Source organism: Epinephelus fuscoguttatus, linkage group LG17 (genome assembly GCF_011397635.1).
Source record: "Epinephelus fuscoguttatus linkage group LG17, E.fuscoguttatus.final_Chr_v1".
NCBI classification, from domain to species: Eukaryota; Metazoa; Chordata; class Actinopteri; order Perciformes; family Serranidae; genus Epinephelus; species Epinephelus fuscoguttatus.
The window spans coordinates 35,937,741-35,964,729 of record NC_064768.1 but is presented as its reverse complement, the minus strand read 5'-3'; the positions used below and the strand labels follow the sequence as shown (position 1 = coordinate 35,964,729).

Genomic DNA, 26,989 nt, shown 5'->3' with positions numbered 1-26,989 from the left:
TAGATTCTAACGTTATAATCAGTATTCCTATTTTTACTGTTCGACTCGTCATCAGTCACCTGTATACGCTGTCATCTGTCATTGCGACATCTGACAGCTGTCAATGAGCTGTCAAGCTGTCCTCTTTTTGCGAATCAGTTGAGGTGATGTATCTTCCACTGTGCCAACCCACTGTCATGCTGAAGTCGTCAAATACTGGTGCTTGGGCAGGGACTTCTGTCCTTCTATGTCGGTATGATACGTTGAGCACACTGACAGCGCCCGACGTATCATACCCACATAGAAGATCAGACTGATTACTGTTGGGGAAAAGCAGCTGTACACCAATATAAGTTAAGGGAGCAAGAAGTCCTTATAGGGCAGGAGGAAGGGGCACTAGATGGGTCCCAAAATCACTGACTTTCACACAGGCGGCTGGTGTTTGCTTCCCACATCAGTGTTAAGCCAAATATTGTTATTTCATCTGATCTATTTTGCCTAAACCCAACCACTTGTGTGCATCGGCTAAACTTAACCACCCAGCCAACATTTGTACATGGGGCCCAAGTCGATAGTAAATGAGCTGAAAAACAGACCCTACATGGGATTGTCCAAGGGTTCCATAAAGGCCCCATGCCAATTGCCCATATGGGTGGTTTTACTGAAGTGGGCCCAATATAAGATGCCCATTTTGGGCCCATATCCACTTGGTGTCCTAGCATAACCCATGTGGGGCCCACTTGGGTAAAGCCACCCATGTGGGCAGTTGGCATGGGGCCTTTATGGAACCCAAGGTCAATCCCATATAGGGCCCTTTTTTGAAGCTCATTTACTACCCACATGGAGCCCACATACAAATGTTGACTGGGCAAGTGCATTTGTCGTTGAATGAAAAAAAAACATCAATTTGTGGTGTTGTATCGACATAGTACATTTATTTTGAAAGAGACTGTATGCAAACTGAACATTTCCTGTGAAAACGGAAGTGTATTTTGCACATACAATGCATGTTACAGGATGAATTTGAGACAATGTCCCAAAACATCGACAACAAACGCGCTTCTGCAAAGAGGATTGTGGGTCAGAATAGCCAGAGAGTTTGCATACAGCAAAGCGCAAACAGGAGCAGTTGAACATCCTGGTATATTTGGCACACTGCATTTGACAGAGTATGTATTGGAACATGCTAAATCCTTTCCTGGCAAACTAAATAGTATGGTAGTATGTGTAATAGTATATGTATAATGTCTATCACATAATCACGGCAAAATGTGGCACACAGAGTTCACCATTGTCTGTATCTGTACCTTTCTAAATTATCTGTATCCATATCTGTCCTCGGAATGAGTGGAATTTCAACCACGGTATTGGAACGCACAGTGTGTGTTTTACATTTTTCTTCTTCAATAGTATTATGCCTCTCAACTGGAGAATGAGCTCCAACTACTGTTTGTCTCAGTGACCCAACTATTTTTTGTCGCATAACAGTAGTGTATAGAAATGTGCAATAATTTGCGTTTTCTTTTGCTGATTTTCTGGAAATTAATTTCAAATTTGCACTGGATTTGGAGTGAAAGTTGGGTGGTGTCATGCTGAAATGTTTTAAATGAATCTCCAGTGTAAAGCCTTGACTTGTCTGACTTTTATTTGAGCATTCATGAAATTTGTTAAGATTTAAATTTAGGGGTTGAGACGTCACCGTAAACTGCAGTTTATCTACTTTGAGTCCATCCAGGAACTTTGTTGCATCTCTCGTCCTCATTCCCCGTCATCTCTCCAATGTTGGTCGGCATAAGTGCCCAAAATAATGCTTATTGTACGTGTGCCGGGAACGCATGATGTCAGCTACCAGAACCCTGGGCATTCTATGGTAACTTCTGAGCAAGATGTGGTGACACATTTCTGCTATGAAGCCACCACCAGAAGAGGAAAAACGAAGATGAACATGTTGGATTTGGACAGGAAGAACAGACAGTTAAACGGAGTACAAATGTCGCACGGCATTTTATTGAAAAATGGAAACTAGACAACGCTGGCCAGCCGCGGTCATGGCTGACCTTTGACCCCCACACCAACACGATGAGCTGCAGCCTTTGCCGCAAGCACGCCAAAGAAACATGGAGGACAGTGTTGGATTTTCCTAAAGTTGGATTTTCATAAGAAAAACGTAAGGTGATTATTTTTAGTCAAACTAGGCACTATTTGGCTGGTGAAAAATATGTTTGGCCGGTAAATTTTTGGAGGTCACTAGCCAATGGCAGATGAGGTAAAAAGTTAATTTTACGCCCTGTCTCCGCTCTTGTTGTTACTTTAAACCTGCCCAGTGATGTAAAAGTTGCTGAGAGGATTGACCACCACCTTTTATGAAATTCCCAAGCAACTAAACTTCAGGATAAAGCTCATTTGAACAGGTTTAACAAGACAGGAAGAGGTGGAGGATAAAATATTCACTGTGCTCCTCTGTAATTTAACTAATTTTTCCAGCATCTTCACCATCTGGAAATTACAGTTTGTGGTCTGTAATAGACATGGATGTAGGACAAAGCAAAGAGAAAAAGCCAAAACCCTCCCCAGGGGAGTGCGGAAGAGTTGGAGGGGAGGTGTGGAGAGACAGACATGAGGCAAAGATACTGCGTCAGGTGAATTTCAATCATAATTCAGTCGAATCTTTACACACAGACATGATACACATATCTATCATTCAGTGAGTAACACTGTCTGAATTCTACATCGTTATCTCTGATGTCAATCTGGAATAAACATCTACCCATCCTACCCATGTCTGGCTGAAACCTGAAACGGGCGAGGACGCTGGGCAACACATTCTCACTCCGACCTCGTCACATATTGACGTTTTGGTTGCAAACTTTTCACGTCCACATATGACATACAAGGTACCCTGGGTGCATTGGTTGTTGACGTTCTGGGACTCCATGTCAACTTCTGCCTGTTACATGTCTTGTCTTCTTTCAACATAGGCCTCCATTTTCACAGGAAATTTATGTCGGTACAACACTGTGAATTGAAACATAACCACATCTTTTTCCCTTCAACAACAAACACACGTGATTAGGTTTAGGAAAAAAGAACAGGGTTTGGCTTTAGAATCTTACGGGACACCAACACCGCTCTCTGAGGTGAAAGTCGGTGTTTGTTGGACCCATCCACCTGCCCCACTTGGACTTTCACTGCCTTAACTTTCGTCTTTGTCCTGCCACATTTCCCCCTGACAGCGGGTAGGCTCCACTGGAAATAGGGAGGGTTAGAAGCAAACTTTTCTGTCTGAAATAGCTAATTGTGTGCAGTGGTTTGAAAGCATAATATAGAAAAGCCAAACCACAAACCAAAGCAGAAAAAAACACATAAAGTCACAAACCCACTATTACTTTCACCATTCATCCTACAAACCAAGACAGGATGATACACTAACTGTCATGAGTCTCCATTTACTATGACTTTAATCAGCTGGGGCAGCTCAGAGGTGGAGCGGGTCGTCCACGAATAGGAAGATCAGCAGTTCGATCCCTGACTCCTCCAGCTCACATGCCGAAGTATCCTTGGGCACGATACTGAACCCCAAATTTCTCCTGATGGCTGTTCCATCACTGTGAGACTGTGTGTGAATGGTTAAACCGTGTTGTTAACAGGTGGCGAACATCAAGAAATAACCTAAAAAGTTTAAAGTTTATTATCATGAGTTACAAGAAGTTTCAGGGCTCACCTCTCACCATCCCAAATTATACCTTTGTTGGTCCACATGATACGTCTAATGCATGACCTCATATGATGCAGCATTTTCTTTGAGCATTACTCCACAAGACATCGCTGCAGCAATCAGGTTTAAGGACCAAACTACCAGAGGACGGCCCCTGAGCTGGTTTCACTCTCTGGTTAATGTCAGTTCACCTGCATGGTGACCTGTGAAACAACTAGTTTTGAGATGTGTGTGCGTGTGTGTGTGTGTGTGTGTGTGTGTGTGTGTGTGTGTGTGTGTGTGTGAACTGGTCTGGAGGGCTCTGTGTTGATGTTGATCGTAACTCCACTTGACAGCTCCCAGAACAAAATGCCCCAGTTGCCAGAGGGAGCGGGCACTCAGCTACACACAGATACTTTATTTATAGGTGGAGGAGATCAGAAAGAGGACGGGTTCATGAGGTCAGCTGTTTGTTTTTTTACATCGCTGGATGGCACTTCGGACAAACCACAAAAATGAGAAGAATTCTCCTTGAAGCACGAGTCCGGGGAATATGGAGAAGACTGATTGAATTTTTCATTCAACAACTTATTTTCCCAGGAATTTATTACTTTAGTCCAGCAGAGACAAGTTCATCTATGAATGGTCTCAAATACCAAATTTAATACGAAAAAAGTCCTACATTGGTGAACTTTAGAGGAAGAATTAGACAGAACAGACAGCATAGACAGAAATCACAAGAGAGGACGCTTCCTGGAAAACAAAAGGGAGCTGTCCCCACTTAAATTGAGCATAGCGTTCAAGCAGGACACGGTGTCAAGCTCAGTTCACATCCCAGCTACATCAGCTGATCTCAAATAGCCAATCAACTTATGGAGCAGCTGACTGATGAAGGGAGTCAGCTGATAGATCACGATTCCTTTCCATGCTACCAACTGGCGAACCTCATTCAAGGCGCCCTATCTGCTCTGGCCTGCCTACTAGCTGCTTTGCAACCCTCCTCCACCCCAGCTCCTCCTTTTTTCATGCTGCGTCTGACTTATCAGTGTCATTTCTGTTTGTCACTGATGCTGCTCTGTACTGTTCCCGGGGGTCTTTGCTGCTGCTCTCCCTGCCTTAGGCTTTTCATGTAGGCGCATGGAAGGGCAGGGAGGTTTGCTCTCTGTAAAGTTTGCCTCGACTATTAGAGCAGCTGAGAACTGCACAACTAATGTTACATAGAAAGTAGTGATAGGATGTAAAGGTCAAAGTAGAAAACTGTGCACTTCTTAGAACAGCTTGCATTCAAAAGGCCCAGTGACTGACTAACTGGTAAGGTCCGAGCTGTTGTTAATAGAAAAGTCATTGGGACTATTCTGCAGTAATGTTTATCTTGTCAAGAGAGAAAGAAAGAAAGAAGGAGCCTGCTCTCCGTAAAACTTGTAGTTTACTCAAGAGATTCATTAAGATACGACAGCACCACTCTAAAAGTAGACCCACTGTTAAGCTAAAAATCTCCCACAGCTCGAACCCCACTAAGATCCACTGAACAGCCCATACAGGCCATACAAACATCAAAGCCAAAGTTGGAGTAATATTAGATCAGATTACATTACATTGGATCAGATAAAACTTTAATGATCCGTGAGGAGAAACTGGGTCACTGCAGCAGGCAAAAAATGATAGAAAAGAATAGAAAATTTAGAGTACAGAGGATAATAAAACAATTACAAAGACAAATGAAGTATATATAAACAGAAAGTACAGATACAGCTTCTCTATCCTTCTAATACAGACCTCATTTTGGTTTAGGAGAGCAGGTTTTACAAGTTGGAGGATGTTTTCTTCTTAAAGAACAACAGCTGTCAGAATAAAGGTGATGGACTGCATGTAATTAAGCAGCTTTCGCTGTCTAGACTGCACTTACAGAATGGATGTGCAGATGTGCCTGACCACCAGCTGATCATATGAAAAACACATGTATACAAATGTGTAGAGGCCTTACTATCCAGGCAGCCTTCTAAGGCAAGAACTAGAGTGTTGTAATGAATGCAAAGGTCATTGACTATTAACAATATACTTAGTGTAACACAGTGTTTTAAAGTCTTAGTCTAGGGCAAGGGTATAGAAGTCCTAGCGTAGTGCAGGGGTCACAAAGTCTTGGTCTAGTGCATGTCTCAAGAGCCCCTTTTCCACTGACCAGTCTGGTTCAGTTCAGTTCGGTACACTTGTTTCTCTGTCTCCACTGTGAAAAGCTGTGGATGGTACCAATGGCACCATTCCACACCATCCCCATGTTTGGTCCCCCTCTGTTGGGGTACCTAGCACACAGATCTGGTACTAAAAGGTGGAGCTGTGAACACTGCAGTCTGATTGGTCAGTAGAGGACGGTCACTCTGCTCAGGGCTGAGTTGTGTCTGGTTTTGAGGCTCATGTAACCACTGTTCATACTGTGGAGAGTTTTATTAGTAAACTGTAACTATAAAATGAAAGGATGTTTTGCTGCCTCTCACAGCAGCTGGAGTCTGAGAAAAAAAACAACTGAATTCACCGGAAACCCTAGGGTCTAGGTGCCATGTCTGACAGGTTACTTTTGGTTCCTAAGGTACCATACTGAAAGTGATTGTTGGAAACAGGGCTTGAGTCTTGGGACTTTTCACAGCTACCTCCTTTGGTTTGGGCTTGTGGACTTTTTGGGCTGAATCAGGTGTGAATCTCCCCCAGACCACGGTTTGGACCAAGCAGCTTAACTTTGGTCCGACAAAAAGAGGCAGTCCTGCTCCAGATCAAACTAAACCATGGTTTGATTGTTTCTGGTGTGAAAACATTTTTTGGATGGTTTGGACTTTTGAATCAGGTACAAGAAATTTTGGCAGGCTATTGTCAAGTCATACAACTAGTGTAGCGCCTCAGTGTGTAGTGTATGTGTGTGTTTTAGGGACAAAGAGAGTGACTGTGCAGACAGGTGTTGGTGATCAGAGCAGAGGAGAAATCAGCAGTAAAGTTGTCAAGTGGTAGTAAAGGTACAGTGTAGGTGTCAAGATAACAAAATAAGCTGCAGTATCGCATGGGGAGAAGAGGAGATAACTTTGTGCAGAGTCCATTTGAAAAACTTACAAAAACTCACACTTTTCAATTATTTTCCGAGAGGATAAGATGCAGGGGATATGAGAGGATGGGAGAGCTTGTCCACAAACCAATCATAAGGAGATGCAACCCACGTAGGTGATGACAACGAGACATAGGTGTGCCATATGAAGCTCAGCGTAAGTTCAATTACCCTTTCACATCTTCTCCATCCCACTCTCACTACTCCCTCTATCAGCTGACTAATGGGTGTTCACTCCTCTAGTTATCCAATCGCACTTTGCCACGATCTCTCAGCCAATCAGGATGCCACTGCAAAATTTTAAATCTGCTCTCCATTCTGCTGCTGTCGGCCATCATTTTAGGCAGAATCTTTGCGCCCTCCTCCACCCCGGTCACCTCCAGCCATCGTATCCAGAGTCCAGGACAAGCTCTCAAAGACTCATTCCTGTACTCGTCCAGATCATCGGCACTTCTCCATCTTCCTCTCATCTTATCTTCACCACCTCTACCACCACCAGCGTCTAGACCCCGGGGCGGTTGTCTATTCCACTATGGATTCATCCCCCTCCTTAAATCAAACCATCTCTACGGGGTCTAATCGCCAAAGACTTTCCACATTCTTATTCATTCATTCACATGTTAATAAATATTCTTTTACCATAAAAACGTGTCTCTCCTGATTGAAATATAATTCTTTAGCATGCTCACATAAATCCAATGTGAAACCAAAACCAACCGGATCAAATGTATGCAATGTCACTAAATGGGGAACCTTGGTTCAGACAATGGTTCAGACCTTGGTTTGGACTTTCCGTGTGAAAAAGCTCTTAGTCTAGTGCAAGAGTCAAAAACTCTTAGTGTTGAACAGGTGTCTCAAAGCCTTAGTCTGGTGCAGGGGCCTCAAAATCAGACTTATTATTTGGTTGAGTGGGAGAGTGTCAGGTCTTAGTGTAGCGCATGTGTCTTAAGGTCTTCATCTCGAACAGGGATGTTAAGGTTTTGGTCAAGGGCAGAGATGTTCATTTTTTGTTCTGGTGCAGGAATCCTAAAGTCTGTGGTCTAGAGCAGGGATGTTAATGCTTGGGTCTTTTGCGAAGGTTTCAATGTCTTTGTGTGGTGTAGTTTAGACCCTTGCACTAAGACTTTAAGCATTTCCAAAGTGTTTTACTTCTAAAAGAAATCTTTACAAATTAGCCATCTGCACATCACCTCCCTGGAAGACAACAGCTAGAAATCAGTTCCCTCCCCCTTCATTGCACTGATGTCAGTCTGGTTCTCTGACGAAACCTGTAATCAGAGGCATCTGGAGGAGTTTCCCATGATGATGCTCTGAAACTGAGCCAGGTTCTAAGGTGACGTCGGGGGTAATTCAGTTGCACATCCAAACTTGTGATGGCTGAACATCTGGTGCTTTGTCAGTTTGGGTCTTTAGAGGCATGAAAAAGACAAAGAAAATATTGAGAAGCATTGCCACTTTAAGCTGTCTAGGTTATGCAAGCTAATTATAGCTAACTTACTGACCTTCCAAAGTGACGGATGTTTGTGTAGCTATACCTCCAAAGTGGCTGTGATTCATGGTGTGCAGGTGTTCTCACTGCTCTGAGCTTCTCCCTGAGCACGAATGATTGGTTTAAACACACTTAAAGAATTGACTAAATGGTTTGCACTATGCCTCAAGAACTCTGTAGTGGGAATAAGCTGTACTGAGCAGGTAGTTTATATGAATGCTCATGTTGGCCTGGATGTAAACATCAAGAGAGTCTTTGATTGTTAGACAGTAGAAAGTAACCCAATAATATTTTGATAAAGGCAGTTACGACACTTTTCTCATTCAACTTATAGCCTGCTAAATAAAGCCTTTCTACACTTTGCTGGTGGTGCTTTCCAGAAAAGACGAGTGATAGTGTTCTACTTCTATATTAACTAATGAATGAAACAACCTCAAGGAGACACAAAATGACCTTAAAGAGACACAAAACAACCACAAAGAGACACAAAATTACCTCAAAAAGACATAAAATGACCTTAAAGAGACACAAAACAACTACAAAGAGACATGAAATGACCTTAAAGAGACATAAAATTACCACAAAGAGACACAAAACAACCTCAAAAAGACATAAAATGACCTTAAAGAGACACAAAACAACCACAAGGAGACACAAAATGACCTTAAAAGACATAAAATGACCCCAAACAGACACAAAATGACCTCAAAAAGACACAAAATGACCACAAAGAGACATAAAATGACTACAAAGAGACACAAAATGACATAAAATGACCACAAAGAGACATAAAATGACCCCAAACAGACACAAAATGACCTTAAAGAGACACAAAACAACCTCAAGAAGACACAAAATGACCTCAAAAAGACACAAAATGACCACAAAGAGACATAAAATGACTACAAAGAGACACAAAGAGACACAAAATGACACAAAATGACCTTAAAGAGACATAAAATGACCACAAAGAGACACAAAATGACCTTGAGAAGACACAAAATGACCACAAAGAGACATAAAATGACTACAAAGAGACAAAAGAGACACAAAATGACCTCAAGGAGACGCAAAACAACCTCAAAAAGACACAAAATGACCACAGAGACATAAAATGACTACAAAGAGACACAAAGAGACACAAAATGACACAAAATGACCTTAAAGAGACATAAAATGACCACAAAGAGACACAAAATGACCTCAAGGAGACACAAAATGACCTTAAAGAGACACAGAACAACCACAAAGAGACACAAAATGACCTTAAAGAGACATTAAACGAGACTCAGTACCAAAAAGATACATATCGACTATCAAGAGATGCAAGACAGCAACTGAAAGAAGGACGTGACCCCCCCAAAAGTCTGTGTGTCCTGCTCTTAAGTAGGAGAGGAGTTGGGGCCTTCTGCATATCTGTGCCCAGGGGCTCATCGTCTCATAATCTGCCCAAGGCAAGCGCCACAACAAACACAGAGTGGTGAGACTCCAAGCACAGTTGGTGATTATCACAGGGCAAAGTGCAAAAAGCCCAGGTGAACATAGATCAGAGGGTGTGGTGATTAATTAAAACACTCAGCCAGTCACACCTCTGCTCTCATGGCTGTGAAACAGCTGAGCCAGTCACAGTGAAGCATGACAACAACAGCAGCTCAACACGTGAAGAATTGGCTTCGCCAGGAAATCGGTTTGCTGTCTGGATGGTGCTCGATGTGAACACACAGCACCACAAATCTGCAGCCAAAGACAGATGATGTGTCTATGAACAGTTAATTAGTGCAGCCATCTTGGAAACAATTTCTTTACCACTTTATTCGTGTCTAGTGTTGTCTGTCACTTGGCACTCAGCAGGAAGCGTAGTGAGTTTATCAGAACTTTTTTCTTGCCTGCTGCTTCAGAAATGAGGTTTTTAACAGCTGTGAAGCTGAACTAAACAGGAAGGGTGGTAAAGCCTCAAAAAGCTAAAAGAACCTAAAAAATCATATTGCTGCAAAGTTGTGTAGTTGTTCTCTGTGTGTCATCCCTTTCATATTACAAACTTAGTTTCTCCAGTGTTACTACTATTAAAACAACAGTTATTAATGCAGCTTGAATTGGGTTTGCAAGACCCAGGTGAAAAGGTGTAACTCTGCTGAAGATCATCCGGTATGACCTAATTTGACCTTGAACGTGCCGTAATCACTACACCAGTAACACAATGTTCTTTTCAGGCACCAGCACACTTTGTGAAAACAGTTCCGGCATTTTTAATGAGCCTGCATACAGGGTTATATGCAGCTGTGGTTTGGCATGCTGCAGTGAGATCTTCCTGCCATGTTTGTGCTCAACACACTTAATAATGAAGGTGTGTGTTTGTGTGTGGTTTACCTTGAATTTTGACAGTTGGTTGAATCTATGGAATCTATTTATATAGAATTAGGAGCAGGTCTGCACTTTGTTGTTCTTCTTCCTGCAGTCTAATGAACAAAGTCATCGGCAATGTGACATTATGTTGAGATATTCTGTTTCCAGTTTAGGAGAAATGGCAGACAGTGTGTCAGCTAATAAAAGGCATTAACACAAAAGTCAGCTCTGGTGTCAGTTCCTCTAAATCAAAGAGCCGGGGTTCTCTGAAACTCCTGATTTCGCACTGACAGGGAGGAAAAGCTACTAATGCAATTTAAACAAGAAGATGCCCATACACACCTTTATCTGAATACAACATGGACATTTACTTTTATTTTCACACACATAAAACTGCACAGAATCAAAATAGTAAAAAAGAAAAATAAGGGTGGTGTCACGAGAGGTCAAGAAGTGACAGGCTTACACAAACAGACCTCATGTCAACTTAGGGTAGAGACAGCTAAAGGGTTACTTTGCATGTTCTCCTTGTTCTCCTCATGTCAGCGTGGGTTTTCTCCGGGTTCTCTGGCTTCCTCCCCCTAATTAATGACTCTAAATTGGCTGTATGTGTGAACATGAGCATGAATGGTTGTCTGTCTCTATGTGTCAGCGCTGCGATACCCCGCCTCTCGCCCACTGTCAGCTGGGATAGGCTCCAGCCCCCCCCCCCCGCGCCCCCTAACAGGATAAGCAGTTACGGATAATGAATGAATGAGACAATGAACACAAAGGAACTAAACTAACATAATACAGAAAGATACAACAAAAGATATATGACAACAGGAAGCACACTGAGCAGAGAACATAGTGCAGAGAAAAAGAACAAAATGGAGGATGCGGGTGGAGGGCGGGGGTGATATATTTATATCTACAAGTCAAGAAATAGTTTAGCATCATAAATTAAACGTAATGATAATTTCCGTTTAAAGAGCTCTTGACAACATGTTCTTTAGTGTTCCAAATCTGTGCACCACGATACCTAAGGGAGACTGGTTTTGTGAATAGGAATGTGGAGCTGTTTAACTATTATATGAATGAATTTGGAAATTTTCAAGATTTCAAGAAATTGCTGAATGATGATGGTAGAGAAGAAGGTAAGAAAATATATTTATATATAAACCGAGGCCTTAGTTATTGGTCCTGGAGCTCAGACAGAAAGAAACTCAATTTAAAACTGCAAGAATCCTGTCAACAAGTGAAAAGTTATCTTTGATTCAAGTCTAACTCTACGTTCAAACCAGAAGCTTCCAAAGAGGCAAAGTCTGTCGCGGACGCCCAAGAAGCACGACTGTCAAAAATATTTGTGGCAGCTTTGGTCGCTCATCATGTGATTCATTCAATGTTCGATCATGCTTGTCATTTTAAAGGAGCCACAAAGCAGACTACTGGCTTGAAAGCAGCGTAGTTGCTGCCTGCTGTTGTCCAGTCTAAGGCCTCTAGTTTCCCGGCGCGACGCAGGGTGGTGCAGGGTGGCGCAGGGTGGCAAACCCTGCACAGAGCTAGTTTCAAGCAGCGCAACCCGAGGCACGCTCAGTTTGGTAGTTTGGCAGACCGAGGTGCGCTGAGATGGGTGTGGTGGTGCAGCAGGGGGAGGTGCTGACAGATGCAGCTTGGCGCAGTGACAGTTTGGTGCCAAAAGGCTTCGCTTAGGTGTGCTAAAAGCTCGCCAGCTGAAACCAGGTCTACTGTCAGCGCAGGGGGAGCGCAGCCGGTATAGCGGAGGTTTGGCTGACCAGCGGACAGTGCGCACACGTCACCAAAACCTCACAGGCAGGTTTCCAGAATATCAGGCACATTAACGATGCAATAAATACCCACAAAACCACTATTCAATGCAACTATCTGCAATCAGCACATAAATGTATCTCTATATCGACTGTCCCGTCACATCTGATGTCAGATCAAAGGGGATTGGCACCGTTTGGCACCGTTTGGCACACGTAATGGAAACCCAACCTGATTTGATTAACACAGCTGCAAACTAATGAGTTCACATCCCTCTCAGCCAACCACAAACAGCCACAGCATCAGATAGGGAGTATATATTCAGCATCTGTCATCTTAGAAAAGTCAAAAGAAAAGAAACAGAGTGAGACTGCGAGAGAGAAAGAGAGAGCGCGCGCGCACGAGAGAAACGCAACATTGATTTACAATTGCGGTGACCTCCTCCCAGGCTACCTTTGCATCATCAGCCCGTGGACTTCTGCTCGCAGTTCCGTATATTCGGACACTGCGAGCAGACCTCCTGGACCAAAACATCAGTTTCCTCCTGGGAGAAGTTTGGCTGTCTGACGCTGCCGCTCTCTTCTGCCATGGCGAATGAGTAAGCTCTCATTAATCCTTCGCGCGGCGCATTTAAGGGCGAGGAGAGGGGCTCATTTGATTGGTGTGATGTGTGTAAAACCCACTCCATGCCTTCTCTCCTCCCTCTTTCCGACTTGCGCAGGTAGGACTGATGGAGGTGGGAAAGAGGAGTAGCTGCGCCAGGCGCACGGTGTGCCAAACTTGCAAAATCCACCTGGCCACACCTAGTTGGTGAAGCGCAGGTGCGCTGTGCCCCCGCCTCGCCCGGTCTGCGAAACTAAAGGCCAAAAAGCTCATAGTTGGCCTACAGAAAGTTATGTTTGGTCAATGAAAACAGAAAACGTATGTCATCCCATTCAAACCAAGCAAAGAAGACCTGCATGCAACGTCACAACATTAGCCTGCAATTCTCTCCTCTTCTCTCTTCTCTTCTCTCCTCTATTACTAACCTTACACAATTTAAAACTCACCAGACCAACCAAGTACCTCCGTGATGCGGTCCCAAGCCTTATACTTTTTATTCTGGTCTCTGTAACCGAACAGCGACACATTATAAAGGACTGAGTGGGTGTGAACGCAAGTAATAAACTTCTCGATATCCATTGTCGGAACAAGTGTGCTGTAGGAACCAAAGTTACATGGCTTGTTCTCTGGGACCCGCTTCATCGTAGCACGTCAGCATTCCAATTGGTTGCTGCCGAACTGCGTCAGAGCTCATTACCATAAAGTTAAACGAGTTTTAACTCCCCTCCGGACCACTGCGGTCGCTTTGGTCGCCCAAGACGTGCGGCTGACGACCAGGTCGCCCAGGTCGCCGGGCTCTCATTGAAAATGAATGACTTCCGCCGCTTTGGAAGCTCTGGTCGCTGTTGGTGTGAACGTACAGTTAGTTTTGAACCACATATTAGAAGTATGTCCAAAATGTGATTTTATCATCTTAAGAGCATTGCCAGAGTGTGACCGTTTCTCCTCCAAGCCAACACGGAGGCACTGATGCATGCCTTTATTACCTGCAGAACTGATCACTGTAAAGCTCTACCTTCTGGTATTCTTAAAAAAAAAAAACAAAAAAAAAAACATTGCTCAATTCCAGTTAATACAAAACCCAGCTGCACGTGTGCTGACGAGGACCAGAAAGAGAGCAAACATTATGTTTTTTATTGTGTGAAGCACTTTGTCTTGCTTTCTGTTTTTTATGAAAAGTGCTAAATGAATAAACTTTTAGTGACTGACTGATAAACACATATATCTCATGAATATTCATATCATATACTGACAGAAGTTTCAGTTTCCTGAACAGTGGAATAGAGGCCTCATTAAAACTGGAGACAGTTGCCAATCTGACAAATCATTTTTGCAGCATGCTGCCTGTTGACTACCTGCTGTTGAAACAGTCAGTGCAATAAAAACACAGACAATGTACACTTCATCATAACTCCTGGAATGTTCCGAACTTTATTCTTAATTTGAAGTCTTCTGCCTTCATTTGCATTTTGCAGTTTTCTGTTGAAGCCAATATTTTTCAGAGGGGAAGATAATCTAAACAGTAGACTTTGTCATGTGAGGCTCAAACATCCAATCTTGCACAAAAGCTGCCAAAACGTTGCCCCTTTACACACTTGGCGAGTGTCCAAGTTAAACAAACAGTACAGAAAAGCTGAGCTGAAGGTGAGTGAACAGACTTGACAGACAACAAGTGATCTGTGCCATACTGTCTAGATAAGAGGGCATTCACAAATTGCTGCCAGAAGACCTTGAAACCTTCCACTAATAATTTACCTGGAATCTGAGATTCTGCGAGCCAAACTAAAAGTCAGTGCAGTTAGAAACTGGAAAAGCAAATTTAAAAATGGTTAATCAAGCTGCAAGGATGATGTTTCTGTCAGAAGACTCAGAAAAAAACATTCATGATAAATTAATGTAAAATGATGTTATGATTTTTAAATTATATTTCTATTTCTAAGTGTGCCACATAACGTTATCTATCATTACAGAGCAAAGATGGTCAAAAATGAGCAGGCAGTTATTAAGAAGGCCATGTGAGCCCCATATGGCTAATGCCTGGTACACACTACACCATATCAGCCTGATTATAGCCCAACGCAGCATCGTACTGTGTTGGCTCGGATCATGAACGACAATGAGTGTGATAATTGCGATAATCCATCGTTTTATCTCGTGTAGTATGTCAAAGTAGACGACAACTGACGCCACGTCTGGGGCGCCTCACGACGTTCCAACAGAAAGTCTAGCATGTTTGATTTTCTTTTCGCCGTTCACGACTTCTCTGCACGAGCGATCTGCTGCCGTAGACAACTGTACAGCAACAACACCCCAGCATTTTTAATATTTCCTCTAGGGACGTTACCATGACAGAGTAAAAGGGAAAAATGATGGTGTGAGACAGCAGAGGCACTTTAGCAACCCGCTGAGTACCATTAGCATCAAGCTAGCAAAGAATGTTATTTCTTCATAATGGAGGATATAAATTCTTACCATAACTGTGGAGGCTACCAGCTTAATTAGAAACAGCCTATCATTTATTATTCGGTCTGTATTTTTATATTTTCAAATTAAAAGCCCCTTCAGTTGAGAGAATCCCTTCATTTTCTTAAAAGGCTTTTAATGTGAAACATTTGCAGGAACTTGTTGTGGAGGTTTCAGTGACTTGCATGTTTGCGCACGGTGCTTTAAATGTAGCTCCTGACATCTGGTGGCACTTTGTACGTGACTACAACAACATTTCAGCTGGCACATGAACAGACACAGTGACTGAAATAATAGTAATAATCAGAGTTGGGTATAACGCGTTACTTAGAGTAGTTTGATTACTTTTTGCAGTAACAAGTAACCTAACATTAGTTTGCTGTTTGAGTAATCAAATACTTAAGTACATTTTCAAACAAGACATCAGTTACTTCTGTTACTTTTAGAACGCTGGTCCTTCAGCTCTGAAACAGCAACGGCTGTTGTTTGGTTCTAATAACGGAGATAACGTTAAACCTATCAGTCTGAAAGAAGCCACGGAGCTTGTGGCTCGCTACGTGGTCGGAGAAATGCTGCCGTTGTCTACGGTGGAGTCTAAATAGGTGGAGTAGGACTCGCTGACAGACATATTTCAGACTCAGGACTTGCATTATGCCTGGTACACGCTACACGCTGGTACTCACCAATTATCCCCGGTCGTCTTTCACGGCGTGTGTGATGTCATCGGGTTACTCTTGTCCTATTTTTATTACTTTGACTATTATTTGAGTGTGTTCATGTGTCAGCCGACATGTTGTTGTAGTCACTTAAAAGCGTCAGCAGATGGCAGGAGCTACATTTGAAGCGCCATATGTAAACTATCAAGCTACTGTATCTTCCACAGGAAGTTCTGACAAATGTTTCAGAATAAAAGCCTATTTAGAAAATGGAGGGATTCTCTTGGCCGAGGTTATAAGGGGCTTTTAATTTGAAACAAGTGTTGAGTTTGAAATGACGGTGCGATATGTTAATGGTCAGATAAAAAAATTAAATATATAAACACACAGAGGGATTAATAAATAACGGAGCATCTATAATGTAGTTTGTTTCAAATGAAGCTGGGAGCCTCTGCAGTTGTGGTGAGTAAAAGCCCCGCCGCTATTTGTTAATGTTATTTCTTTATGTCCGAAGGTGAGGATGTACCATTGTTTGCTAGCTTGATGCTAATGACAGTAAAGTTAACTCAGCGGGTTGACAAAGTGCCTCTGCTGTTTCACACCATCATTTCCCCCTTTTACTCTGTGTGGTAACATCCCTAGAGGAAATATTAAAAACGCTGGGGTGTTGTTGTCACACAGTTGTCTACGGCAGCAGATCGTTGTGTGTTTCTACTGGTCAAAGTGATGGCTGTGATGGGAGAACTGGATCTCAGTGAAGGGCAAGTGGTCCATAACTTTACTTTTGGAGACAGAAAAATGTAGGCTTAGCGTCCTGTGGTCCATTGCCCAATAGGAAATGTAGAATACTCAAAAGTACTTTTAAAGTAATTGAGTTACTTTACTCAGGGAGTAACGCAGTAGAGTAACTGGTTACTTTTTTAAAAAGTAACACAGTAACAGACTGTGAAAGAACGACAGGGGATGATTGGTGTGGACCACCATGTAGTGTGTCATGTCTGTCGGCCATGTCACGACACGATTTTATGACTCCATAGTGAGAGACAAACATGTCGAGTATTGTGAACCAGGCATTAAAGCAGGCTACATGGGTACAAAGTGAGCTTGGGCTGAAGGTGGGCAAAATGTGTGGCTCCCACATGAGTTCATCATCATGTGTCCCATGTGGTGAGCCCATACAGGACCCATTCAGTTTAAATGGGGGCTAAATGGGATTGAGTTGGAGCTGGTTAGTCTATTCTGAGCTTTACGAGTTCAGTTACGTGGACCCCACATGTCCAGCCAGTGTGGGCAGACTTAATGGGCCCTTTTAGGATGTCTTGTGGGCTAGCAAAAATTTGGCTCCATGTGGAAAACCCCTCTTTATTAGAGACTTAATTACTCTTGATCACCTCATTAATCCAATTAAAATATTTGGGTGTGAAACAGCAAATAGTTATTCTGGTTTGTATCTGTTTTATTATGTCACTTGGTGTCTAATTAATATTCTAGACTTTATTCTTCCAGGTAAACGCTAATATTCTGGCTAACTCTGGTACATTTACATCAGTGAATTAAAATGACTAAATGTTTCTTGCTTTATTGTTATTTTGTAGACACCAATCCAGACACTCGGTGGAAACTTGCAAGAGCAGAAGCAACATTTGATGTACAGACACACACTGAACTACTGAAACCAAACTGCCCAGAAAGTAAAACAAATAAGTCTTTGAGTACTTTGAAAAACGTCTATAAATAAAATGTATTATTACTATTATCATTATTATTTAAATTTGGTATTGTTGTCATATAACCTACTATTATTGAGCTGTTAACCCCCATTATACTCTACACTGGGCTCACTCTGTTGGTTTCATAAGTCATGGGATCATGTTTTTTCATATGTCATTTTATCGTTATTCTGTGTAAACTGCATTATACTTTTATATGCATGGATTTATCTACAAGTGAAGAGGAGCTCCACTTCCCCTCCTCCGGGAATTGACAACCATGCAACATCAGGCATGTTTTGACCCAGAGAGCCAAGTGTTATGCCTAAAGCAGGCGCATTATATTTTTACCAAACATGCAAAATGTTGAGTCAGGAATAACGTCAAAGACTTGTGGACAAAGTCGCAGGTTTTTGTAATCAACTCTGGGGGAGGAGGGCATCAACCTGGTCTTATTCCCAGGTCATCAAATACCAACGCGTTCTCACTCCGACCTCGTCATATATCGACGTTTGGTCAAGGACTTTATCTTCCACATACGATGGGCAAGGTACCCTGGGTGTTGGTTGTTGACGTTCTAAGACGCCATGTCAAGTTTTCCCTGTTACATGCATTGTCTTCTTTCAAAATACACTTCTGTTTTCACAGGAAATTTAACGTGTAAATACAGTCTCTTTCAAAATAAAAGCACTACACCGGTACAACACCGTGAACGCCGACCTGCAACACTATTCTGGTGTGAGAAACCCTTACACATCTTCAGGCCCTGACTCACCGGGCCAAGGATCGGCTGTTGCTCAGTGTTGGTCTGTCTGTGAGCTTTTGTCGCCTTTGTTTTTGCAGTGTGTCCTGCACCAGTGGCCCTCATTGGCTCTTGTCAACTTCTTTTCATTCAATTCAGCATGTTGAATCTGCGTTGGAGACAGTGGAGCCTGTCAGTAAATAAATTCACTCCAATTGGCAGTTCGACTCAGCACAACTGAAGGAAAATGGAAGTGAGGAAAGTAAACAAACGGCACAAGTCAAGAGGGCATTATATTAAAACAAACTTGATATATTAGGTAGGTTTATTATTATTTTTGAGCCCTGATCTCGTCAACAAGAACAGTTTGTAATTGTTTGTATTATTGATCACCAGCGCATGGTGAATATCTTTTGCTCCTCTCAAATCAGAATTGTTTTGTTAAAGTGCTAACTGGCTAACTAGCATAGTTAGTCCGTCTTATATTAGGAACATGATTGAGTCTCTTAAGGTTGCGGCAGGTAAAAGTGTGCAGTTTAGGAATGGGAAAAAATGGTGATGACATACTTTAAAATTAGTCCAAGTTCACCTGGTCTCACATCGTCTCCTGGAGGAAAGTCCTGTGTTTGTTTGACCCATCCATTCCCCCAACCTGTCCCTGTACACTGACTTTCTCTTTTTATACTACTTTCTTTTCTCCTGGCATCAGAGTATTGGTCACGTAATTGCAGCCTTCACTACTCACAATTATGTATGTTATTTACGCATTCTGGTGCATTACCTTTTGTCGAACACTGCATGAAAACAATCTGCCATGTTCATGTTGTCAGGTGACTTTGCGGCCTACATTAGTGATTTGATGGACTCTGAGCTGCAGCTCAGGAATTTCCGTTCAGCATTAATGAGCTGCAATAAAAATACTGTTTTATATTCACTTACAGTCAAACAATGGAAAAAATGTCAGTGAGAACAGCTATGTTGTGAGTTGTGCTATAAAACACTTGTAAGTGTTGAGAACCTGCTAAGAGTGTGGAGAGTAACCAGGCTGTGTCTGTCCCACTATTTTCCAAGATAATGGCAGTCAATCTGACTTTAAGAAAACACTGGCGTGTTTACAAATTGTTCCTTTTTCTTTAATATAAACTGTGATGTCCTTTTGACGTGAGTCTTTTCCGAATTAAAGCCATCTAGTATGTTGCAACTGTGATTCATTCAGAGTCTGCCAATAGTGGCTGAATGACTATAAATGTGTTACTTGAATGTTGTAATACATTTCAATGATTAACTGCAATTCTGTCATATTGTATTTTGATCTGTGAATGTGTGTGCAAATGATTGTCTATCTCAAAGTGTCAGCGCTGTTATTGACTGCGTGTCTAGGAACTGAGTGTCACCTATGATAGGCTTCAGCTCCTCTGGGACCCTCAAGGATAAGTGGGTACAGTTAATTGATAACTAATTGAGCCCATATGATAAATAAATCATTAGATGTAAAAATAAGTTCACATGTAGCTTAGGTATCACCCACCTAGGCTGCTACAGGTGGCGCCCATTTTGAGTCTTGTGTAAGTAAGCCAACTGGGCCCCACTTGTAGCACAGTTAAATCCCATATGAAGTCCATTGTGGCCAATACAGGTGGGGCCACTGTGGAGCCCCCTGACAAACTCAATTCTGAAACAAGTAAATGTGATAAAGTGACCTCTAGAATGCCCTTCCAATAAAGAAAATGTGATGAGGGCCATTTAGAGTGCCCTTACAGTGGAGAAAATGTGATGAAGTACAATTTAGGGTGCCTTTCCGATAAAGAAAATGTGATAAAGTGCCATCTAGGGTGCCCTTCCAGTGAAGAAAACATGTGAAAATGCCCTCTGTTGTGCCCCTCCAGCAGAGAAAATGTGATAAAGGCCATGTAGGGTGTCCTTCTAGCGGAGAAAATGTGATGAAGGCCATGTAGGGTGCATTATCACTGGAGAAAATGTGATGAAGTGGAATTTCAGGCAATCTTCCACTAGAGAAAACATGATGGAGTGCCATTTAGGGTGCCCTTCCAATGGAGAAATTTGGGGTGAAGGCCATTTAGGGTGTCCTCCCAGTGGAGAAAATGTGATAAAGTGCCCTCTGTTGTGCCTTTCCAGTGGAGAAAACATGATGAAGGCCATGTAGGGTGCTCTTCTAGGACATAAAACATCATGAAGTACCATTTAGGGTGCCCTTCCAGTGAAGAAAACATGATGAAATGCAATTTAGGGTGCTCTTCTAATGAAGAAAATGTGATAAAGTGACTTCTAGGGTGTCTGTCCAGTGAAGAAAACATCATGATGTGCATTTTAGGGTGCCCTTCTAATAAAGAAAATGTGATGAAGGCCATTTAGGGTGCCCTTTCAGTGAAGGAAATGCGATGAAATGTGGCCTTAAAATGTAGAAAACGTGATGTAGTGCCATAAAGACTATGGTAGAAAACTTTCTGCATGCTGGTGCACCACAGCATGCTCCTGGTGCCCTATTTATTTTTCCACCCTTCATACAGATGCTAGCTTGGCCGTAGTCTGATGGTCTAGTTTGGTGATCTACATGACATTTTCTTGTCCATTATGATGTACTGAGCACACATGCATGTACATACAGAAACCAAGAACGGCTGTGCTTCCAATTATATTTTTAATGCCATTATTGTGAGATCATGAGCTAATTATTTCATAATCTTGAGATAATGAGATAATCACAAAGGTAATTTCCCCTTGTTAGACTGCTTATAATGTTTATTGGAGATCAGGGCTGCCATGCCAGCATGCAAGGGCGGAGTCTTGAAAGGTTTAGCAATTGATTTAAGATGAAAATGTCAGATTAAGGAGCACCAACTACTGATCAACACTCGTGTCCTCTGGTGCGCCTTATTGCTTGGGCCTTTCCTTCACACTGGTGACTCTCTACAGCTTATCTGAAGGCAGCAGGTATCTGTTCCATCTCTTTAACTGGAGTGGTGTTGTGCACTGTGTCGAGCCATGATTACGCACAGCACATCCGCTGGTTACGTTTTGTGCAACCAGCGTCAGACTGTTGTAAAGTAACCACAAATCACCCCGAGCTTTTGTGCAAATCAAACGTGTCATTTTTGATCAAGCTAATTATTCCGCACAGTTTCTCCTGCACATCAACAGGGGTGTTGGAGACTGACGCATTGAAAACAGTTCACACAGCTCAATTGTGAATCACTTAAAACATCCTGTTCTGCTCACAGCTCCCCGGGGACTGTGTGTTCCTGTGTGAAGGATTGACAGGGGTTAGAGACTGGGGTTACAGCTGCATGCATCATCTTTGTCTGGACTGGGATGGTTAAAACGCGGCCTAGAGCACCACATTTTTAATTATAATACTGGGAGATGTGTGGCTGTGATGAGCAACATGATGCGGTTTAAAAATTAATGTTGAAAATAAGAAAATAAGTCAGACAACAATAAGTTCCCTCTGAGGGAAACTCTCCAGAAGATTCCCACGCTGGTAGTGTGTCATCATGACGGGAAAGCCCTGTGAAAGCAGTGGATGTGATAAGACGCGATCATCACAGCCTCTAATGCTAATGCCTTCTTTCTGATCCCATCCCGAACACAAGTGTGCCACAGGTGCACCAAGGGGTCTGGCCACGAAACTACCAAGAGTGCATTTGGCACATGCACAGACACTTTGTGCTACCACTTAATTACCATAACACCTGATAGCTGTGAAACGAGCTTAGGCTGTAACTTTCTTCCTCACCCCACTACTCACTCCTCGCACTCATGCTCACTCTCCGTCTCTGGCTGTCAGTGTTCGGGGCTGTCGACTGAGTCATCAGCTTTTCTACAGCTGATATACAATCAACCATTAGCACAGCGACACACCTTCTCCGTCAGCCTATCATCTCACTGCTCCTCATTTTAAATGTGGTTCTTTTTTTGCCCACAGGCCTTTCATGCTGCACCCTCCAGCTCCTGATCACCACCCTCCTCGGATGCAGCCTCATTGCGCCTCATTGGTCATCTATGAAGTCATCAGCCACCACCACAGATGCCTCACGATCTCAAATAATCTCCCTGTTAATCTGTACACCTATATTTCGCATTAAATTTAATCTGTATTCCATCCTCCTGTCTCTCCTGATGAACTTATATCAGTCACTACCAGTGTTGGGTAAGGGTTACTTTAAAAGTAATCAAAGTACGTTACTGCGTTTATTTCTAAAAAAGTAACCAGTTACTTTACTGCGTTACTCCCTGAGTAAAGTAACTCAATTACTTTAAAAGTACTTCCAACGTTACTCCCTGAGAAAAGTAACTCAAGCACTTTTAAAGTACTTTTGAGTATTCTACATTTCCTATTGGGCAATGGACCACAGGGTGCTAAGCCTACATTTTTTTGTCTAAAAATTAAAGTTATGGACCACTTGCCCTTCACTGAGATCCAATTCTCCCATCACAGCCGTCACTTTGACCAGTAGAAACACACAACGATCTGCTGCCGTAGACAACTGTATGACAACAACACCCCAGCGTTTTTAATATTTCCTCTAGGGATGTTACCACACAGAGTAAAAGGGGGAAATGATGGTGTGAAACAGCAGAGGCACTTTGTCAACCTGCTGAGTTAACCTTACTGTCATTAGCATCAAGCTAGCATCAAGCTAGCAAACAATGGTACATCTGGTACAACTGCAGAGGCTCCCAGCTTCATTTGAAACAAACTACATTATAGACGGTCCGTTATTTATTAATCCCTCTGTGTGTTTATATATTTACTTTTTATCCGCTCCGTTGTCTTTGTAAAGTTAACATATCGCACCGTCATTTCAAACTCAACACTTGTTTCAAATTAAAAGCCCCTTATAACCTCGGCCAAGAGAATCCCTCCATTTTCTAAATAGGCTTTTATTCTGAAACATTTGTCAGAACTTCCTGTGGAAGACACAGTAGCTTGATAGTTTACATATGGCGCTTCAAATGTAGCTCCTGCCATCTGCTGACGCTTTTAGGTGAATACAACAACATGTCGGCTGACACATGAACACACACAGTGACTCAAATAGTGAAATAAAAACAGGACAAGCATAACCCAATGACATCACACACGTCGTGAAAGATGACTAGGGATAATTGGTAAGTACCAGCGTGTAGCGTGAACCAGGCATAATGCAAGTCCTGAGTCTGAAATATGTCTGTCAGCGAGTCCTGCTCCACCTATTTAGACTCCACCGTAGACAACGGCAGCATTTCTCCGACCACGTAGCGAGCCACAAGCTCCGTGGCTTCTTTCAGACTGATAGGTTTAACGTTATCTCCGTTATTAGAACCAAACGACAGCCGTTGCTGTTTCGGAGCTGAAGGACCAGCGTTCTGAAAGCAATGGAAGTAACTGATGTCTTGTTTGAAAATGTACTTAAGTATTTGATTACTCAAACAGCAAACTAACGCGTTAGATTACTTGTTACTGCAAAAAGTAATCAAAGTACTCAAACGCATTACTTTGGAAAAGCTTATCTAATGAGTCAAAAACACACAGCAAAAAAAAAAAAGAAAAAAGAAAAGAAGGGATGAGGCAAAGTCCAACAAACCAACACATCTCAAGGCCTTGTTACTTTGTAATGCGTTATACCCAACTCTGGTCACTACAGGTGTCAAGACGCCATTAGCGCGTGCTGGCATTTTGTCTCATAATCTCATATGAGTCACCTAACATGGGTGCAGATCCCAGGGGGGACGGGGGGGACATGTCCCCCCTAAATTCTGAAAAACACAAATTGTCCCCCCCAATTCTAAATAGCTTAAATGACTGAAATTGTACAAATGTATACAGTAGTTCTATATACTGGGAGAAAGGGAAGATGATGAGGAGAAATGGGAATCCGTATAACATGCCTGAGACCCTGAAACTAGAAGTAGCATTAACTAACAGCGAAGCAGTGAAAAGGAGGGTGATGGCTTGTTCCATGTACTACTGGCTGTTTAAGAGAAATAAACAGTAAAGGTAAGCATGTGATTCTCTTTGTAGTGCTTTTTGAATGACTTGGCGATGGTGATGAGCCTCTATGAAATCGTGAAATATGCTGGCAATCTCAAGCGCTCTGTGGGCATGATTTGCACGTGTGCAATTAAAAAAAAAATCACAACTGATTGTGTCCCCCCCAAACTTGTCATCAGATCTGCACCCATGTCACCTAATCAGAGGAAACAACCTGTTTGTGATTATCTTTTCATCTTGGGATAATAGAGCAAAACCGAATAGCGAATAATAATAATAATTAAATTGTGATTTTCAGATAACAGCATTAAAAAAATTATTGCAGTAAAGGCTGCTGTTGGCTTCCATACATATACACGCTGACCATCTCGAAAAATCTGTAAAAATAAAATTAATATATAATGAGAATAAAAATATGAATTGTTAAATATTTTAATTGCAATTAATATTATTTTAATTTAATTTAAATAACACTAGGCCTACAGTGATTTTTTTTTTTTTTAGACTTGTTGCCAATAATAGAAAATAATAATTAATAATTTGATCAACATCTTTCCTCCTCTGCTCTCCTTGAACACACACACACACACACACACACACACACACACACACTAAGTTTGAGCATTATGTTTCCTGCCCTGTCGGCATGTACCAGGCCTACTGTAAAAACACCCAACCGCCATCGTAAAAAAAAAACAAAAAAAACTTGGGAGTTAGTAATAAGGGCGAGGCTTATTTTGTTCGGTTCCTGCCCGTGATTCGGCTCCCTGATCCCCCGTAGCGAGCAGCCGGAGCGCTACAATTGTCAGTTTCGTTACTGTGCCGCTTTTTAACGTTTGTTTTCGGCTCCATGTTGAAGTTTTTTGCGTGCAGAGACACAGATTCTCGTAGCCGCAGACACTGTTAGCCCATACTACTCTCACTTCACACACACACGCACACACTCACACAGTGCACACGCAGACACGCGCGCAGCTCTCGCCTGATTTGCACCAGCGCGGGTCATTTTAGGTTAAACCCTGGCGCTGTGTCCCGTTCAGTTTAGCCGACGGAGATCATCACTGGTTCCAGTTGAGGAGGAATGCACAGGCACTGGGACTCCAAATAATATTGGGAAAGGATCTCGTCTTGCATATGCGGTATGTTTTCATTTTTGGGTATTTTTGACAGCAGTCTAGCCAATGACAGCCTCTCCAAAAACTGGGTGCTTGACAGTAATAACAGCTAGATAGCCGTGCGTTGCGCGTGCTGAGCCAAATGTTCATATACATGTTCACGCTGTTAACATCACCACCAATGTGTTATTTATTGCCAATGGAGGGAATAACATGTGCCGAACTACATTCAAAATTCCTGCAATTCAGTGCTTCCTTGCCAATCGGCGGTCGGTTCACACCTGGGTGAACATGTCTTAGACCTTTCCAGAATAACTTCAGTCTAAATGACAATTCGGGGTATAATTTATCCAGCAAGCAGCACTTTATCACTATGATATTTAAACTTTATTATTGCTTGACACTGCTCCTCTACGCCCACGATGGTGTATTTTGTTTGGGTGAGATAGCAGGCATAAAAGAAGAGCTGATCATAAAAGTTGAGGTTTTATTATATTTCTGGTGTGTTTTATCCACGCCGAATTTAACACTGGGTTGTAGTGATTAAAAAACACACTAAAAAGCTGTTGTTTTATGAAGATGATTTTACCAAAAAGCGAGAGCAGATTAAATTGGCAGATATTATGTAGAGGTTCTGCTAGTGCAAGACAACAACACGTATCCGGGCTAGCTTTTATGAAGACTTGAGGGAGTTGGTTTATGGGCCCAAGTTATCGTGTCCCTCAGAGCCTGTGGCATCCTATCAGCTTATGATAATTCTCCTCTGACAGACTCTACTTCACTTTTACTTCATGTGAGCTGGAATATATGTCGGAAATATATTCCAGCTCACCGTTTCTGATGTAACCTTTGCTTTCGTTTTGGCAACATCAACTTCACAGAGGCGCTCGATTAACATCTGGCATGCAAAATAAGCAATACTTTGACAGTGCATTAGTGACCTTAAAGGTTGGAGTCCTGCACATTACACCTCAGTGTGTCACCAACACTGCACAAACTGAAGTTGTGTGTTCATGCTTCATGTGACAAAACATGAGGCATTAATGTGAGGAGAGATTTTCTGTGCGAGTGCGAAGTCAGTTGGGCCTGTTTGCAAATAATTAGTAACTGTGATGTTTTCCCTGGCTGTAGTTTGAAGTGTGATAGGTGACATGTTACCTTATGAGCATAAAATGATGCCTTCAAAGGCTGTCAGAATATAGAGTGGTCGCGCATGAACGATCCAGCAAGGTGACTGTGGGAGTTTTTATCCTGCGTGTCGAGATGTGAGGCTCAAGGGGCGGATAGCATTGAAACTATGACATCAGCTAATGTTGCAAGTAATATTTACAACATATGTATGAATGCAT

At 42.3% G+C, this 26,989-nt stretch overlaps 2 protein-coding genes across 6 annotated transcripts in view; both read left to right on the top strand.

Moving 5' to 3' along the window:
- The window catches only part of LOC125904589 (trophoblast glycoprotein-like), a 567,815-nt gene that overhangs the window by 349,294 nt on the left and 191,532 nt on the right, over window positions 1–26,989 (top strand). The window lies entirely within an intron of this gene.
- The window catches only part of thrb (thyroid hormone receptor beta), a 161,401-nt gene continuing 159,672 nt past the window's right edge, over window positions 25,261–26,989 (top strand). For all 5 annotated transcript variants that reach the window (XM_049602087.1, XM_049602088.1, XM_049602082.1 and 2 more), the window contains exon 1: window positions 25,261–25,664. The gene's annotated coding sequence lies outside the window, so the exon portion shown is untranslated. The remainder of the gene's footprint in view (window positions 25,665–26,989) is intronic.